The following is an 18032-nucleotide window of genomic DNA, read 5'->3' as shown; positions in this document are numbered from 1 at the left end:
GCATAGTTTGGAGCTGTGCGTTAGGTCATTGTCCTGTTGTAGGAGGGAAGAGGCGTCTGCTTCTCAAACTAGACACTCTAATGTACTTGTCCTCTTGCTCAGTTGTGCACCGGGGCCTCCCACTCCTCTTTCTATTCTGGTTAGAGCCAGTTTGCGCTGTTCTGTGAAGGGAGTAGTACACAGCGTTGTATGAGATTTTCAGTTTCTTGGCAATTTCTCGCATGGAATAGCCTTCAATTCTCAGAACAAGAATAGAGTGACAAGTTTCAGAAGAAAGTTCATTGTTTCTGGCCATTTTGAGCCTGTAATCGAACCCACAAATGCTGATGCTCCAGATACTCAACTAGTCTAAAGAAGGCCAGTTTTATTGCTTCTTTAATCAGGACAACAGTTTTCAGCTGTGCTAACATAATTGCAAAAGGGTTTTCTAATGATCAATTAGCCTTTTAAAATGATAAACTTGGATTAGCTAACACAACGTGCCATTGGAACACAAAAGTGATGGTTGCTGATAATGGGCCTCTGTACGCCTATGTAGATATTCCATTAAAAATCATCCGTTTCCAGCTACAATAGTCTTTTACAACATTAACAATGTCTACACTGTATTTCTGATCAATTTGATGTTATTTTAATGGACAAAAAATGTGCTTTTCTTTCAAAAACAAGGACATTTCTAAGTGACTCCAAACTTTTCAACGGTAGCGTATACTCGGAACACGGAGGAGGAACGGAGGGAAAAAGAGAGGCAGAGGAGGTCTAAAGAGGGAGGAAGAGGGTGAGCTTGAGTCGGTTAAAAAATGGGAGATGGGTTGTTAAAGTGGTAGAAAATGTAAGCAGAGCGAGCTGTACGCCGGATCGAAGACAGAAGGAGAAAATGAAGTGAATGAGGGCGAAGTTTCGGAGGTGGTATGTGTGGTGAAGTTCTCAGAGCCCGAGGCTTGTGCCGAGGGTCAGGATAAAGATGAGTCTGTGACAATAGGAGTGACGTTTTTGGAAAAAGTGGACCCCTGCCTTTTGGCTGATCCATTTGTGGTTTCAGGGTGGGTGAAAACAGAGTTGGGTGCTGTGGAATCGGTGAGGGTAACCAGAAGTGGTCTTGTGATAATTGTTTGTGTTTCTGCTGGTCAGAGGGAGAAGGCGCTCCGCGTTAAATGAATTAAACTAAACCATTGAAAGGAGTGACTACTGGGGTAGAGGTAAATGTGAAAGCTGACCAACTGAAGGGGAAGATTCTCAGTGCTTGTGATGCTCGTTGTTTGGTGTGACTCAGACAGGGTGGTGAAACAGAAGAGTCGTTGTCTGTTCTTTTGAGTTGTGATGTTGAGTCTTTTCCCGACAAAGTGATGTTAGGATATAGGAGTTAACCTGTACCAGCTTTTGTGCCGAATACATTACGTTGTTACAGGTGTCCAGCTGATGGGCAGGTGGCAGCAGTGTGAAGGAGGAAGGTTCCTATGTGGCAGCAGTGTGAAGGAGGAAGGTTCCTATGTGGCAGCAGTGTGTAGGAGGAAGGTTCCTAGGTGGCAGCAGTGTGAAGGAGGAAGGTTCCTAGGGCAGGTGGCAGCAGTGTGAAGGAGGAAGGTTCCTAGGTGGCAGCAGTGTGTAGGAGGAAGGTTCCTAGGGCAGGTGGCAGCAGTGTGAAGGAGGAAGGTTCCTAGGGCAGGTGGCAGCAGTGTGAAGGAGGAAGGTTCCTAGGTGGCAGCAGTGTGAAGGAGGAAGGTTCCTAGGGCAGGTGGCAGCAGTGTGAAGGAGGAAGGTTCCTAGGTGGCAGCAGTGTGTAGGAGGAAGGTTCCTAGGTGGCAGCAGTGTGAAGGAGGAAGGTTCCTATGTGGCAGCAGTGTGTAGGAGGAAGGTTCCTAGGTGGCAGCAGTGTGTAGGAGGAAGGTTCCTATGTGGCAGCAGTGTGTAGGAGGAAGGTTCCTAGGTGGCAGCAGTGTGTAGGAGGAAGGTTCCTATGTGGCAGCAGTGTGTAGGAGGAAGGTTCCTATGTGGCAGCAGTGTGTAGGAGGAAGGTTCCTATGTGGCAGCAGTGTGTAGGAGGAAGGTTCCTAGGTGGCAGCAGTGTGTAGGAGGAAGGTTCCTATGTAGCAGCAGTGTGTAGGAGGAAGGTTCCTATGTGGCAGCAGTGTGTAGGAGGAAGGTTCCTATGTGGCAGCAGTGTGTAGGAGGAAGGTTCCTAGGTGGCAGCAGTGTGTAGGAGGGAGGTTCCTATGTGGCAGCAGTGTGAAGGAGGAAGGTTCCTAGGTGGCAGCAGTGTGTAGGAGGAAGGTTCCTAGGTGGCAGCAGTGTGTAGGAGGAAGGTTCCTATGTGGCAGCAGTGTGTAGGAGGAAGGTTCCTAGGTGGCAGCAGTGTGTAGGAGGAAGGTTCCTATGTGGCAGCAGTGTGTAGGAGGAAGGTTCCTATGTGGCAGCAGTGTGAAGGAGGAAGGTTCCTATGTAACAGCAGTGTGTAGGAGGGAGGTTCCTATGTGGCAGCAGTGTGTAGGAGGGAGGTTCCTATGTGGCAGCAGTGTGTAGGAGGAAGGTTCCTAGGTGGCAGCAGTGTGAAGGAGGAAGGTTCCTAGGTGGCAGCAGTGTGAAGGAGGAAGGTTCCTAGGTGGCAGCAGTGTGTAGGAGGAAGGTTCCTAGGTGGCAGCAGTGTGTAGGAGGAAGGTTCCTATGTGTTGCTAGGTGGCAGCAGTGTGTAGGAGGAAGGTTCCTATGTGGCAGCAGTGTGAAGGAGGAAGGTTCCTAGGTGGCAGCAGTGTGAAGGAGGAAGGTTCCTAGGTGGCAGCAGTGTGTAGGAGGGAGGTTCCTAGGTGTGAGAAGTGTGCAGAAGGGAATGAGACAAAGGACTGTGTAGCATTGGGGAAAGTAGTGGTATGTGTTAACTGCAGGGGTGCCGATGAGGCTGGGGATCAGACATGTCCCGTGTGAGAGAGGCAGGTTGAGGTTTCCAGGGTTAGAGTGGGGTGGTGGGTTTCTAGTGAGTGTAGGGTTAGATGGTAGATGGTAATGAGTGTAGGGTTAGATGGTAGGGTATTTAAATAGTGGAGTAGGGTGATGGGTTTTAGTGTGAGAGAGGCAGGTTGAGGTTTCCAGGGTTAGAGTGGGGTGGTGGGTTTCTAGTGAGTGTAGGGTTAGAGAGAGGCAGGTTGAGGTTTCCAGGGTTAGAGTGGGGTGGTGGGTTTCTAGTGAGTGTAGGGTTAGAGAGAGGCAGGTTGAGGTTTCCAGGGTTAGAGTGGGGTGGTGGGTGGTGAGTGTAGGGTTAGATGGTAGATGGTAATGAGTGTAGGGTTAGATGTTAGATGATAGATGGTAGGGTATTTAAATAGTGGAGTAGGGTGATGGGTTTTAGTGTGAGAGAGGCAGGTTGAGGTTTCCAGGGTTAGAGTAATGCAGAAGTTGACATATGCTGAGGCAGTGAAGAAAGTAGAGGAAGATGGGTCAAGGGAGAGGGATCCTGAGAGGAGTGGTGTGACTAGTAGATCTGTACCAGAACAGAGGGAGGGATCCTGAGAGGAGTGGTGTAGTAGATCTGTACCAGAACAGAGGGAGGGATCCTGAGAGGAGTGGTGTAGTAGTAGATCTGTACCAGAACAGAGGGAGAGATCCTGAGAGGAGTGGTGTGACTAGTAGATCTGTACCAACTATCAAGTGATATACTGTACTGGTCAAAAGTTTGGACACATCTTCTCATTCAAGGGTTTTTCTTTATTTGTATAATTTTCTACATTGTAGAATATATAGTGAAGACATCAAAACTATGAAATAACACATATGGAATCATGTAGTAACCAAAAAAGTGTTAAACAAATGAAAACATATTTTATATTTTTATATTCTTCAAATAGCCACCCTTTGCCTTGATGACAGCTTTGCACACTCTTGGCATTCTCTCAACCAGCTTCATGAGTGTAACAGCAGTCTATTTCGTCTTCCTCATCGGACGAGGAGAGGCGAGAAGGATCGGAGGACCAATGTACAGCGTGGTAAGTTTCCATAATTTAATAACATGAAAACAATATACAATTACAAAATAACAAAACAAACTAACCGTCACAGTCCCGTGTGGCACAAACACTGACACAGAAAACAACCACCCACAAAATCCCAACACAAAACAAGCCACCTATATATGATTCTCAATCAGGGACAACGATTGACAGCTGCCTCTGATTGAGAACCATATTAGGCTGAACACAGAAACAGACAAACTAGACACACAACATAGAATGCCCACCCAGCTCACGTCCTGACCAACACTAAAACAAGCAAAACACAAGCACTATGGTCAGGACGTGACAATGAGGTAATCACCTGGAATGCATTTCAATTAACAGGTGTGCCCTGTTAAAAGTACATTTGTGGAATGTCTTTCCTTCTTAATGCGTTTGAGCCAATCAGTTGTGTTGTGACAAGGTAGGGGTGGTATACAGAAGATAGCCCTATTTGGTAAAAGGCCAAGTCCATATTATGGCAAGAACAGCTCAAATAAACAAAGAGACACGACAGTCCATCATTACTTTCAGACATGAAGGTCAGTCAATACAGAACATTTCAAGAACTTTAAAAGTTTCTTCAAGTGCAGTCGCGAAAACCATCAAGCACTGAGATGAATCTGGCTCTCATGAGGACCGCCACAGGAAAGGAAGACCCAGAGTTACCTCTGCTGCAGAGGATACGTTCATTAGAGTTAACTGCACCTCAGATTGCAGCCCAAATAAATGCTTCACAGAGTTCAAGTAACAGACACATCTCAACATCAACTGTTCAGAAGAGACTGTGTGAATCAGGCCTTCGTGGTCGAATTGCTGCAAAGAAACCACTACTAAAGGACACCTATAATAAGAAGAGACTTGCTTGGGCCAAGAAACACGAGCAATGGACATTAGACCGGTGGAAATCTGTCCTTTGGTCTGACGAGTCCAAATTGGAGATTTTTGGTTCCAACCACTGTGTCTTTGTGCGACGCAGAGTAGGTGAACGGATGATCTCCGCATGTGTGGTTCCCACCGTGAAGCATGGAGGAGGAGGTGTGATGGTGTGGGGGTGCTTTGCTGGTGACACTGTCAGTGATTTATTTAGATTTCAAGGCACACTTAACCAGCATGGCTACCACAGCATTCTGCAGCAATACGCCATCCCATCTGGTTTGTGCTTAGTGGGACTGTTCAGAGGAGACTAAGTGAATCAAGCCTTATTGGTCAAATTGCTGCAGAGAAACATCTACTAAAGGACACCAATAAGATGAAGAGACTTGCTTGGGCCAAGAAACACGAGCAATGGACCTTAGACCGGTGGAAATCTGTCCTTTATTTTTCAACAGGACAATGACCCAACACACCTCCAGGCTGTGTAAGGCCTATTTGACCAAGAAGGAGAGTGACGGAGTACTGCATTAGATGACCTTTAATTTATTTTGGTTAACAGACATATACAACAAAATGTACAATGTGAACCCAGAGGATATCACTTTAAAGTATTAATGAAAACGCTTGTTTCCAAAGTGGTCCTCGATGGTAAAAACAACAACACATATAATGATTAAAAGGCAAGACAAAATTACAAACTACCATAAATACATTAATCTATATTGACATCCTAAAAAGTGGCACTATTCACTGCACTTCTCCCGAACCTTAAAATCAACTGTATTAAAACAATCTATTAATTGCACATCATACCGGTCCTTCAAATAATACTCCTGACCAGCAGTAGGGGGCGCAAAGGGGCAGTGTAGTGGTTTCTCTTACTGAGACAACCTTGTCCAAATGAAAACCTTTGCTGGCTTTACTTTACTCTACTTTATCTTTGCTTGATCTCTAAGGGGAAGCTGTTTAGAAAAACATGCTCCTCGCAGTACTGATTACTCTTGGGATTTTACAAGACATAACACCAGCTCTGGTATTGTAACTGTGTTGGTTACAGACCATGTCAATGTGGTTTTTCATATAACCTGGGGCACGATCATTTAAGATGTCAAACATATGATTACGTTTAAGTTGGTCCACTCTTGACTCCAAAGGCAACAAGCCCACTTCCTGGAACTCCTGTACCCCTATGTGTAGTCCTAAGGGGGACATTCAGCATATACTCCAATTCTCACTTTCCTGCTTAATGTGGTCAAAAAGGTGGATAAAGTAAGAATCAGTGGAATGAGCTGTTCTAAAGCCAGACTGGAGTTCATAGAGCCAGACTGGAGTTCATAGAGCCAGACTGGAGTTCATAGAGCCAGACTGGAGTTCATAGAGCCAGACTGGAGTTCATAGAGCCAGACTGGAGTTCATAGAGCCAGACTGGAGTTCATAGAGCCAGACTGGAGTTCATAAAGCCAGACTGGAGTTCATAAAGCCAGGCTGGAGTTCATAGATCCAGACTGGAGTTCATAGAGCCAGACTGGAGTTCATAGAGCCAGACTGGAGTTCATAGAGCTAGACTGGAGTTCATAGAGCCAGACTGGAGTTCATAGAGCCAGACTGGAGTTCATAAAGCCAGACTGGAGTTCATAGAGCTAGACTGGAGTTCATAGAGCCAGACTGGAGTTCATAGAGCCAGACTGGAGTTCATAGAGCCAGACTGGAGTTCATAGAGCCAGACTGGAGTTCATAGAGCCAGACTGGAGTTCATAGAGCCAGACTGGAGTTCATAAAGCCAGACTGGAGTTCATAAAGCCAGACTGTAGTTCATAAAGCCAGACTGGAGTTCATAGAGCCAGAATGGAGTTCATAGAGCCAGACTGTAGTTCATAGAGCCAGACTGGAGTTCATAGAGCCAGACTGGAGTTCATAGAGCCAGACTGGAGTTCATAGAGCTAGACTGGAGTTCATAGAGCCAGACTGGAGTTCATAAAGCCAGACTGGAGTTCATAGAGCTAGACTGGAGTTCAGAGAGCCAGACTGGAGTTCATAAAGCCAGACTGGAGTTCATAGAGCCAGACTGGAGTTCATAGAGCCAGACTGGAGTTCAGAGAGCCAGACTGGAGTTCATAAAGCCAGACTGGAGTTTATAAAGCCAGACTGGAGTTCATTGAGGCCAGACTGGAGTTCATAGAGCCAGACTGGAGTCCATAGAGCCAGATTGTTCTCCAGAAGGTATCCCTCAAGTTGATTAAAAACTCATCTCTCAACAACTTTGGATGAGGTTCTGAGGATCAACACAGGCCTGTAGTTTCCTACATTTGTTTTACTGCTCTTCTTGTGGAGTGGAACCATCCGGGCTGTTTTGAGATCCTTGGGGAACGTACCACTACTAATAGAAAGGTTTACAATATGAGTTATCATTCTAGCAGTGACACGAGCACTATCCTTTATGAATCTTTCAGGAAGGTTATCCAGCCCAGTTGCTTTGTTGGTGCTCATTATACAGGCCAATACTACAGGATTTTACCTGATGGGGAGTTTTTGAGCCAATTTTGCAGTTTATGAGGCTGATGTAAGTTGTCATTAACAGCGTCTATATAACGGATTTGGATTTGGTCTTATCTATTTTGTATCTTGCCTGGTTTCTACAGTTAATATAACCGTCATAATCTTGTTATAGATTTGTCCTTCTGAATCTGGCCAGGTAGCGATCCCTTTTCCTTATGAGGTCTAAGATCTCGGAAGTGATCCAATTCCCTGACTGCTGTTGGATTCGAACTTGTTTCATCGGAGCCAGAGAGTCGAGTGCAGACAGGAACAGATCTTTAAAAAGACACCAAGCTTGATCAACAGCATCACAGTTTAGTACATGAGACCAATCCAAAATTCCAAATACTTCTACAAAATGTTCCTTTGAGTGTTGTTTCATAGACTGTAATTTAATGTAGTTATTACCTGGCTCTAGTAGTAGTTTGGATGTCTTACGGGTACAGTAGGTGTCAGGTTTTGGCCAGGACTGTTCTGTTTTTTTGTCACTAGATGTCCCCATTGCACCTTTTTTGTACCTTTTGTTTTTCCCTTGCTCTAATTATTGTTTGCACCTGTATGTCGTTCCCTTGTTAGTATTTAATCCCTGTGTGTTCCTCAGTTCCTTGCTCAGTGTTTGTATGTTAGCACCCAGCCCCAGCCCAAGCCTTGTTGTGAACATATATTTTTCTCTTGTTGGATTTTCCAGAGGTTCTCTGGTTTTGTTCTTTTGTATTTTGGATTAGTCTTTTGAGGTTTGTTTTTCCCTTGCTGTTTTTACCACTTTGTGGATTTTCTTTGTATTTTGGAAGATATCTATTTTTTATTAAACCACCATCTCTAGTACTGCTGTGTCTGCCTCATCTTCTGGGTTCTGACGATTTAGTGACTGTTTCTCGCACCGGGTCCTGACAGAAACACTGAGCCAATAAAATGAACCCAGAGGCAGCCAGTACCCAGGACTTTTTTCCCATGCTGTCCCACCACGAGGGGACTGTCCAACGTCACGAAGCTGCTCTGGTTCAGCAAGAGGCCTTAATGGCTGGACATTCTCAACTTCTGTCGGAGATGATGACTTCCATAAAGCAGATTTCTGATCAACTTTCTCCTGCAACCGCTTCTGCTCCAGTTCATCAGATTCAAGTGCCCGTGGCAGTTAACCCCCTGGCTGAACCTCGTCTGCCGCCTCCCCAACGGTTCTCAGGTGATCCGAGTGGTTGTAAGGGGTTTTTCACCCAATGTTCTCTCTCCTTCGAGCTGCAACCCTCGTCATTTCCCACCGACCGGTCCAAGATAGCATATATCATCACCCTGCTGTCGGAAAAAGCCCTAGCCTGGGCTACTGCTGTGTGGGATGCCCAAAGTCCCTGCTGTGCCAGCTACTCTACCTTTGCTGAAGAATTCAAGCGAGTGTTTCAAGGTCCTACCAGCGGTCCTGACTCAGCCAAACAGCTCCTGACTCTCCGCCAAGGTCGGCGCAGCGTGACGGACTATGCCATCCAGTTCCGCACGGTGGCAGCAGCGAGTGGCTGGAATGACGAGGCGCTCACAGTGTGCTTTTTGAAGGGTCTTTCCGACACCATCCAAGATGAACTGGTCACTCGGGAACCACCGGACAACCTCGAGTCCCTGATCAAGTTGGCTTCACGCATAGACCAGCGTCTGAGAGAGAGAGAGCTCAACCGTAGATCTCTCACCCTAGCTCCTATCGGTCCCAGCTCCGAGTCTCCACCTTTATCCCCGCTGACTCCACCGGAACCCATGCAGGTTGGACGCATCTCCCAGGCTGAGAGAGACCACCGGATGAGGGAGCGATGCTGTCTATATTGCGGCAAACCGGGCCATTTCCTCTCCACGTGTCCCGGGCTCCAGGGAAAACGCACTCTCCCGTGCAGGCCTGGGAGGACGGTAACGGGAAACATAACCTCCTCTCATCCATCCAACTCCCGCCTGCTCATTCCAGTTACCCTATCCTGGGACAACCACGAGCTTCCCCTTCAAGCCTTGGTAGACTCTGGAGCCGCAGGTAACTTCATGGATGGTGTCTGGGCGAAGGAGAATGGCGTTCCCTCTGAACCTCTAAGTGACCCCATAAGGGTTACTACGTTGGATGGAAGCCCTTTGGGATCTGGACTTGTCACTCGTGTCACTACCCCCTTGCGTCTTTCAGTTTCCCAACACCAGGAAGTGATGAACTTTCATCTGACCTCGTGTTCCGAGTTCCCTCTCGTCCTTGGATACCCCTGGCTTCACAGCCATAACCCTCACATCGACTGGTCTGTGGGCACTATCAAGCAGTGGGGTCCTACGTGCCAAGCCACTTGTATCTTCCCAAGTTCCCCGAGTTCCCCTCCCGAGTCTCTAGAATCCATCGACCTGTCCCGAGTTCCCGAGTGTTACCATGACCTCAAACCGGTATTTAGCAAACAGAGGGCCACCAAACTACCACCCCATAGACCTTACGATTGCCCCATCGACCTGTTTCCGGGCACCTGCCCCCCCAGGGGTCGGATCTTTTCCCTATCTCCTCCCGATCGAGCTGCTATGGATACCTACATCAAGGACGCTCTGGCAGCAGGCCTCATGCGTCCATCCACCTCGCCGGCGGGAGCAGGGTTTTTCTTTGTGGCCAAAAAAGACGGTGGATTACGTCCTTGCATCGACTACCGGGGACTTAATGCCATAACCGTCCGTAACCGCTACCCGCTACCCCTTATGGCCACAGCCTTTGAGCTGCTCCAGGAAGCAGTGGTCTTCACTAAGCTTGACCTACGGAACGCATACCATCTTGTGCGGATCAAACCCGGTGACGAGTGGAAGACTGCTTTCAACACGCCTACTGGTCACTACGAATACTTGGTGATGCCCTTCGGCCTGACCAACGCCCCGGCTGTGTTCCAAGCGCTCATAAACGATGTGCTTAGGGATATGCTTAACATTTTCGTGTTTGTTTACTTGGATGACATCCTCATCTTTTCGAGCTCCCTTCAAGAACACACCAAGCATGTCAGACAAGTGCTCAAACGCCTCCTAGACAGCCATTTGTACGTTAAGCCGGAAAAGTGTGAATTCCATTCCTCTCGAGTACAGTTCCTGGGATTTGTAGTGGAACCCGGTCGAGTCCAGATGGACCCCAAGAAGGTAGGGGCGGTAGCAGATTGGCCCACCCCCAAGTCCGTTAAGGAAGTTCAGCGTTTCCTGGGCTTCACTAACTTCTACCGCAAGTTCATCAAGAACTTCAGCTCGGTGGCAGCCCCTCTCTCAGCTTTAACCAAGGGTGGCAACACAAGGTTTCTGTGGGGAAGAGAAGCTGAGACGGCCTTCCAAGGACTCAAGCAGCGCATCCTCTCTGCTCCCATCCTGACACTACCGACGGCGGATTAACCTTTTGTGGTGGAGGTAGACGCATCAGAGGTTGGTGTTGGAGCTGTCCTCTCTCAGAGGGGTGAAGACAAGAGGCTTCATCCTTGCGCCTTCTTCTCTCACCGGCTTACCCCGGCCGAGAGGAATTACGATGTGGGGGATCGTGAACTCCTAGCGGTTAAGATGGCATTGAAGGAATGGAGACACTGGCTCGAGGGGGCTTCTCAACCGTTTCAAGTGCTTACGGACCACAAAAATCTGGAGTATATCCAGCAGGCGAAGCGGTTGAACTCCAGACAAGCTCGATGGTCTCTTTTCTTCAGCCGATTCCAGTTTATTCTCACCTATAGACCCGGGTCGAAGAATCTCAAACCGGATGCCTTGTCACGAGTCTACTCTCCTGCCATTCGAGAAGATACTGACATGACTGTTCTTCCTGCCGCTAAGATCGTGGCTCCGATCTCGTGGCAAGTGGAGGATACCGTGAAACAAGCTCAAGCCATCGAACCGGGCCCTGGAGGAGGTCCTGCTAATCGGTTGTTTGTTCCCAAGGCAGCAAGGTCCCAAGTCCTTCTGTGGGGGCACTCCTCTCGCCTCACCTGTCACCCGGGCGTAGGTCGCACCTTGGAGTTCATCCAGCGTAAGTTCTGGTGGCCCACCATAAAAGAAGACGTTGCCACTTTCGTCAAGGCCTGTTCCGTGTGCTGCCAGGGCAAATCTTCTCACCTCCGCCCTCAAGGACTCCTTCACCCTTTATCTATTCCCCACCGACCCTGGTCCCATATCTCGCTGGACTTTATTACTGGCCTTCCTCCGTCCCATGGTAATACTACGATCCTAGTCATCATCGACAGGTTTTCTAAGGCGGCCAGGTTTGTTCCCTTGACCAAATTACCTTCTGCCAAGGAAACAGCTGAGTTGGTGATTAACCATGTGTTCCGAGTCTTTGGCATCCCGCAAGATATGGTTTCCGACAGAGGTCCCCAGTTCGCCTCAAGGTTTTGGAAGGCCTTCTGCCAACTCATAGGGGCCACGGCCAGTTTATCTTCAGGGTACCATCCGGAGTCCAACGGCCAAACAGAGGATGAATCAGGAGCTGGAAACCACCCTCAGATGTATGGTTTCCAACAACCCATCCACATGGTCATCCTTCATTGTTTGGGCTGAGTACGCGCACAACACCTTGTGCTCCTCCTCCACTGGTATATCCCCGCACGAGTGTCAGTTTGGCTATGCTCCTCTATTGTTCCCGGACCAGGAGGCAGAAGTCAGAGTGCCTTCAGCCTCGAGGTTCATCAGACGCTGTCGGCTTACGTGGAAGAAGGCCCGTCTTAATCTTCTGCGTTCCTCACAGCAGTACCAACGACAAGCCAACAGACGTCGCCGTCCCGGTCCTACCCTGTACCCCGGCCAGAGAGTATGGCTCTCAACAAAAAAACTTACCGCTACGGGTGGAGTCTCGCAAGCTGTCCCAGAGATTCATCGGACCCTTTAAGATTGCCAGGAGAGTCAATCCCGTTACTTTTCGCCTGCACTTACCCAGATCCCTTAAAATCAATCCCACATTTCACATTTCTTTATTAAAACCTGTTGTTTTTTCTCCCCTTATTCCGGCAGGCAGGCCTCCCCCTCCGCCCCGTGTCATCGGAGGCCAGTCGGCTTATACCGTCCACCGGATACTGGACTCCCGCCGGGTGCAGCGGTCCTGGCAGTATCTGGTGGACTGGGAAGGCTACGGTCCCGAGGAGCGCTCCTGGGTTCCTGCCAAGGACATACTGGACCCTGACCTCATTCGTCAGTTCAGGGCCCTCCACCCTGAGAAGGCTGGTAGGAACGTCAGGAGCCGTTCCTAGGAGGGGGATTCTGTCAGGTTTTGGCCAGGACTGTTCTGTTTTTTTGTCACTAGATGTCCCCATTGCACCTTTTTTGTACCTTTTGTTTTTCCCTTGCTCTAATTATTGTTTGCACCTGTATGTCGTTCCCTTGTTAGTATTTAATCCCTGTGTGTTCCTTGCTCAGTGTTTGTATGTTAGCACCCAGCCCCAGCCCAAGCCTTGTTGTGAACATATATTTTTCTCTTGTTGGATTTTCCAGAGGTTCTCTGGTTTTGTTCTTTTGTATTTTGGATTAGTCTTTTGAGGTTTGTTTTTCCCTTGCTGTTTTTACCACTTTGTGGATTTTCTTTGTATTTTGGAAGATATCTATTTTTTATTAAACCACCATCTCTAGTACTGCTGTGTCTGCCTCATCTTCTGGGTTCTGACGATTTAGTGACTGTTTCTCGCACCGGGTCCTGACAGTAGGTTACCATATGATCACTAAAACCAATATTTAAGACTCCTGACTGACAGACGTTCTCTTAGTCTGATACAATAATCAAATCCAAAGTTGATTTACTGTCGATACACACCCGGGTTGGCTCAACAATCAGTTGTTTCAGTCCAAATAACTGATTTAAAGTTATACAGGGCATTTACTAGTGTACTTCTCTGGGGTGGTAACTGCACATATGTATTGAAATCGCCAAGCAGAATACATTCTCTATCAGCCAATACGTTGTGATCACAGTAATTCAATTCAAGTCAATCATAGAAATGATTCTGCTTAGGAGGCCGATAGCACACACCAACAAGTACAGGACGACATTCAGGAAGAAGTGTTTCTACCCATGCAACCTCAAGATCATCCATTTTCAGATCTGAACGAGGGTTAAAATGCACGTCATTTCTAGTAAAAACACACACACCGCCACCGTTTCGGGTCAATTCTATGAATGCTATAACCCGGTAGCTCAATCAATTCGTCCTCAATTGACCCATCGAGCCATGTCTCAGTCACAGCAACTACTGCAGCCCGTGTGTTAGAAGCAAGGAGTTTTAATTCCTCTAATTTCGGCAGCAGGCTCCGTGCGTTCACATGGAAAAAGTGAAGTCCTCTCCGATTGAAACAGTCAAACATGTCATTTTCTGTGCCCACTGCCTAAACTTTGACCATCTCATCTAGATTGCAGTCATCATACCTGCTCGTGTCCAGCAGCCCAATGTTTGACACCACATTTACCCAACATACATTGCAAACAAGAGAAATGTTACTTTGAAACTTTACAGCTTCAAACATATGACAAGATTTGGAACGCTCCACACTTTATGTGAAGAAACAAATCACAAATGTCGCAAGTCACTGCTTTTGAATCCTTCCTTACGGTCTTACCACAGTTTGGGCATAGTTTTTTTTAGCTTGCTTTGTGGTGTTTGGGCCAGGACAAGGGTGTACATCGCCACAGAATAGCAGACTTAAAGTAACAAACTTGTTAACACCGGTCTTAGCTGCGCTGCAGCGTTTCCTGTGTGCCTTCCCCGAGCAGCTCAGCTGTTCCCGTAGGAAAGGTGATATCAGGTGCCGGTAAAGGTCCTCATGGCCAAAGTTCACAATATGAAAGGGAAGCTGGAGGTGGAACTGGAGTTTGGGATAATCTCCATGTTTGAATTGTAGAATAAATCAGAAACGCGAAGCAAAACTTCTGGCTAGAGACATAATAATGGAGACAGGATGAGTTCATTAGAGTTACCAGCCTCAGAATTCATAATAGTGGAGACAGGATAAGTTCATTAGAGTTACCAGCCTCAGAAATCATAATGGTGGAGACAGGACAAGTTCATTAGCGTTACCAGCCTCAGAAATCATAATAGTGAAGACAGGATAAGTTCATTAGAGTTACCAGTCTCAGAAATCGGCAAAATACTGTACCTCAGATTGCAGCCCAATCACCCGACCTCAACACAATTGAGATGGTTTGGGATGAGTTGGACCGCAGAGTGAAGGAAAAGCAGCCAACAAGTGCTCAGCATATGTGGGAACTCCTTCAAGACTGTTGGAAAAGCATTCCTCTTGAAGCTGGTTGAGAGAATGCCAAAAGTGTGCAAAGGTGTCATCAAGGCGAAAAGGGTGGCTACTTTGAAGAATCTAAAATGTATTTAGATTTTTTTAAATACTTTTTCGGTTACTACATGATTCCATATGTGTTGTTTCATAGTTTTGATGTCTTCACTATTATTCTACAATGTAGAAAATAGTAAAAAATAAAGAACAACCGTTGAATGAGTAGGTGTGTCCAAACATTTGACTCGTACTGTATGTTTCAGTAAGATTGGATTTTTAGAATGTATAGCAATGGTTATCAACTGTACTGCAGGGATGGAACGTAAGTCACAGAAAATTGAAGTTGTGGTGGCAGCTGCAGAGAGGTATTTGGGTGTGCGAGACTTAACATCAGAAGAGTTACAGGGTGTGTTCAGTGGTGGTGTCCCATCCTTTCAGGCTGTTGGCCTGAGGTAGGACTAGAAAGATTTAAATAGTGGAGATTTTTTTTTTTTTTGTGACTGTAGTGTTAGGTGGTACGGTATTTGTTGTTTTTTTCAAGCAAAGTATAAGGTAGTTATACTCCAGTCTAGTAGGTGGCGGTAATGCAACATGTATTGGATGCCAACCGCCGTTAAACCTCGAAGAAAAATACGTGCTTGGCTGCAAGCGTGACTTAGGGAGACTCCAAGCGGTGCTGGGAATACCCGGCCGGCAACCGTCCAGCAGGGTGAACATTCACGTACATCCCTTGACTTTGACAGATGAAAAACGGAGAATAACGTTAAGATTAGTTTTGAAGTTTGTTAGCCAGGCGTTTTTTTTGTATTTGAAACATATATATATATATATATACTACGGACCAGGCCCGAGTAATATCGGATGTGGTGAGTTCTGCATACTTTTGTCGCCAATGCTAACTACTGTAGATAGCTACCGAACTTGGTGATTCAGTCAGTACTGAAAATGTCGTTGGAATTCGTTTTCGCCCCCAGGTTGCTTTAGCTAGCTACTTGCTAACAACTACGCAAGTCAGTGGTTTTTAACCTGTCAATTAACTACTTAGCCAAAATTAACACCAAGAAAATGTTGACATGTTGTACTTGATAGATAGCAGCAGGCAGCTCTTTTTATTATCTGTATAACAAGCTGGTTAATAACGTCCTGAAGGAGTCGATAACTAACGTTAGCTAACTAATTTACTGTAACGTCGTCGAATCCGTTAGTAAAAGCTAACGGATTCAGTTAGCTAATTAGCTAGCTACCTAGCATGATTGAACTTGGCTAGCTCGTACTGCGTCGTCGGCTTTGTTAGAACATGAATCCAGGGGCAGCGTTTGCTAGCTACCCATGTCATTATAATGCTTGTAAACCAACTCGCAAGGCAACGACATGGGAACATTAACAAGTCCCGTGTGCACGGAGAATATGTTGTACTCATGCAGAAGAGAATCCATTTCCATTTTCTTGCTACGACAAAGGTCCGAACCCCTTGCCCCGTCCTCTTTTCCTCTGCACCCGAGAAGAAGCGGCCCACTTGGGCCTTTGTGATTTGCCAACCACCCCTCCCCCAACACTCATTCGCCTCAATTCTCCCAAGAATGTTGACCCCCCCCCCACCCCAACCCCAAAATGTGGCAGAGTAGTTCCATAACATTCACTTGGCTTGTGAGCCATCTATTCCAGCATGCTATTGTTTGCATTATTTGTGAGAGCATGTAGAACATTTTTTGGATTATACAGCAAACTAAGTTGAGTCTCGGGTTGTTTTTGACCTAGTGATGTGATCTTTAACATTAACAAATCAAATCAAATTTTATTTGTCACATACACACGGTTAGCAGATGTTAATGCGAGTGTAGCGAAATGCTTGTGCTTCTAGTTCCGACAATGCAGTAATAACCAACAAGTAATCTAACCTAACTATTCCACAACTACTACCCTATACACACAAGTGTAAAGGGATAAAGAATATGTACATAAAGATATATGAATGAGTGATGGCACAGAACGGCATAGGCAAGATGCAGTAGATGGTATAGAGTACGGTATATACATATGAGATGAGTAATGTAGGGTATGTAAACATAAAGTGGCATAGTTTAAAGTGGCTAGTGATACATGTATTACATAAAGATGGCAAGATGCAGTGGATGATATACAGTATATACATATACATATGAGATGAGTAATGTAGGGTATGTAAACATTATATTAAGTGGCATTGTTTAAAGTGGCTAGTGATACATTTTTACATAATTTCCATCAATTCCCATTATTAAAGTGGCTGGAGTTGAGTCAGTATGTTGGCAGCGGCCACTAAATGTTAGTGGTGGCTGTTTAACAGTCTGATGGCCTTGAGATAGAAGCTGTTTTTCAGTCTCTTGGTCCCTGCTTTGATGCACCTGTACTGACCTCGCCTTCTGGATGATAGCGGGGTGAACAGGCAGTGGCTCGGGTGGTTGTTGTCCTTGATGATCTTTATGGCCTTCCTGTGACATCGGGTGGTGTAGGTGTCCTGGAGGGCAGGTAGTTTGCCCCCGGTGATGCGTTCTGCAGACCTCACTACCCTCTGGAGAGCCTTACGGTTGTGGGCGGAGCAGTTGCCGTACCAGGCGGTGATACAGCCCGACAGGATGCTCTCGATTGTGCATCTGTAGAAGTTTGTGAGTGCTTTTGGTGAAAAGCCGAATTTCTTCAGCCTCCTGAGGTTGAAGAGGCGCTGCTGCGCCTTCTTCACAACGCTGTCTGTGTGGGTGGACCAATTCTGTTTGTCCGTGATGTGTACACCGAGGAACTTAAAACTTTCCACCTTCTCCACTACTGTCCCGTCGATGTGGATAGGGGGGTGCTCCCTCTGCTGTTTCCTGAAGTCCACAATCATCTCCTTTGTGTTGTTGACGTTGAGAGAGAGGTTTTTTTTTTTTTTTTTTAAACTTGATGATTGAGTTGGAGGCGTGCATGGCCACGCAGTCGTGGGTGAACAGGGGGTACCGAGTCAGTGTGCAGGGGTACAGGCTAGTTTAGGTAATCTATACATGTAGGTGGGGGTGATGTGACTGCATAGATAATAAACAAACAGCGAGTAGCAGCATTGTTCAAGAGGAGTAGGGGGGGTCAATGTAAATTGTCCGGTGGTGATTTTTATGAATTGTTCAGCAGTCTAATGGCTTTGGAGTAGAAGCTGTTGAGGAGCCTTTTGGTCCTAGACTTGGCACTCCGCTACAGCTTGCCGTACGGTAGCAGAGAAAACAGTCTATAACTTGGGTGACTGGAGTCTCTGACAATTTTATGGGTTTTCCTCTGACACCGCCTATTATATAGGTCCTGGATTAAAAGTCCCAATGCAAAGTTACACCTAATATTTATATTTTATTAGTTATTCCATAAAACCCATCAGAATTTCAAAGAATGCCGAAGTCATGCCAGAATTGTTTCTAG

The 18032-nt window shown here is 46.6% G+C and overlaps 1 protein-coding gene across 1 annotated transcript in view; it reads left to right on the top strand.

Annotated features, from left to right (window-relative positions):
- Nucleotides 1-15271: 15271 nt before the first annotated feature.
- Nucleotides 15272-18032, top strand: part of uba1 (ubiquitin-like modifier activating enzyme 1) — a 109348-nt gene continuing 106587 nt past the window's right edge. The window contains exon 1 of the mRNA XM_071349408.1: nucleotides 15272-15478. The gene's annotated coding sequence lies outside the window, so the exon portion shown is untranslated. The remainder of the gene's footprint in view (nucleotides 15479-18032) is intronic.

This window comes from Salvelinus alpinus, chromosome 17 (genome assembly GCF_045679555.1).
Source record: "Salvelinus alpinus chromosome 17, SLU_Salpinus.1, whole genome shotgun sequence".
Taxonomy (NCBI): domain Eukaryota; kingdom Metazoa; phylum Chordata; class Actinopteri; order Salmoniformes; family Salmonidae; genus Salvelinus; species Salvelinus alpinus.
Note: the sequence above shows the minus strand (reverse complement) of the source record. Positions and strands in the feature narration are given on the sequence as shown.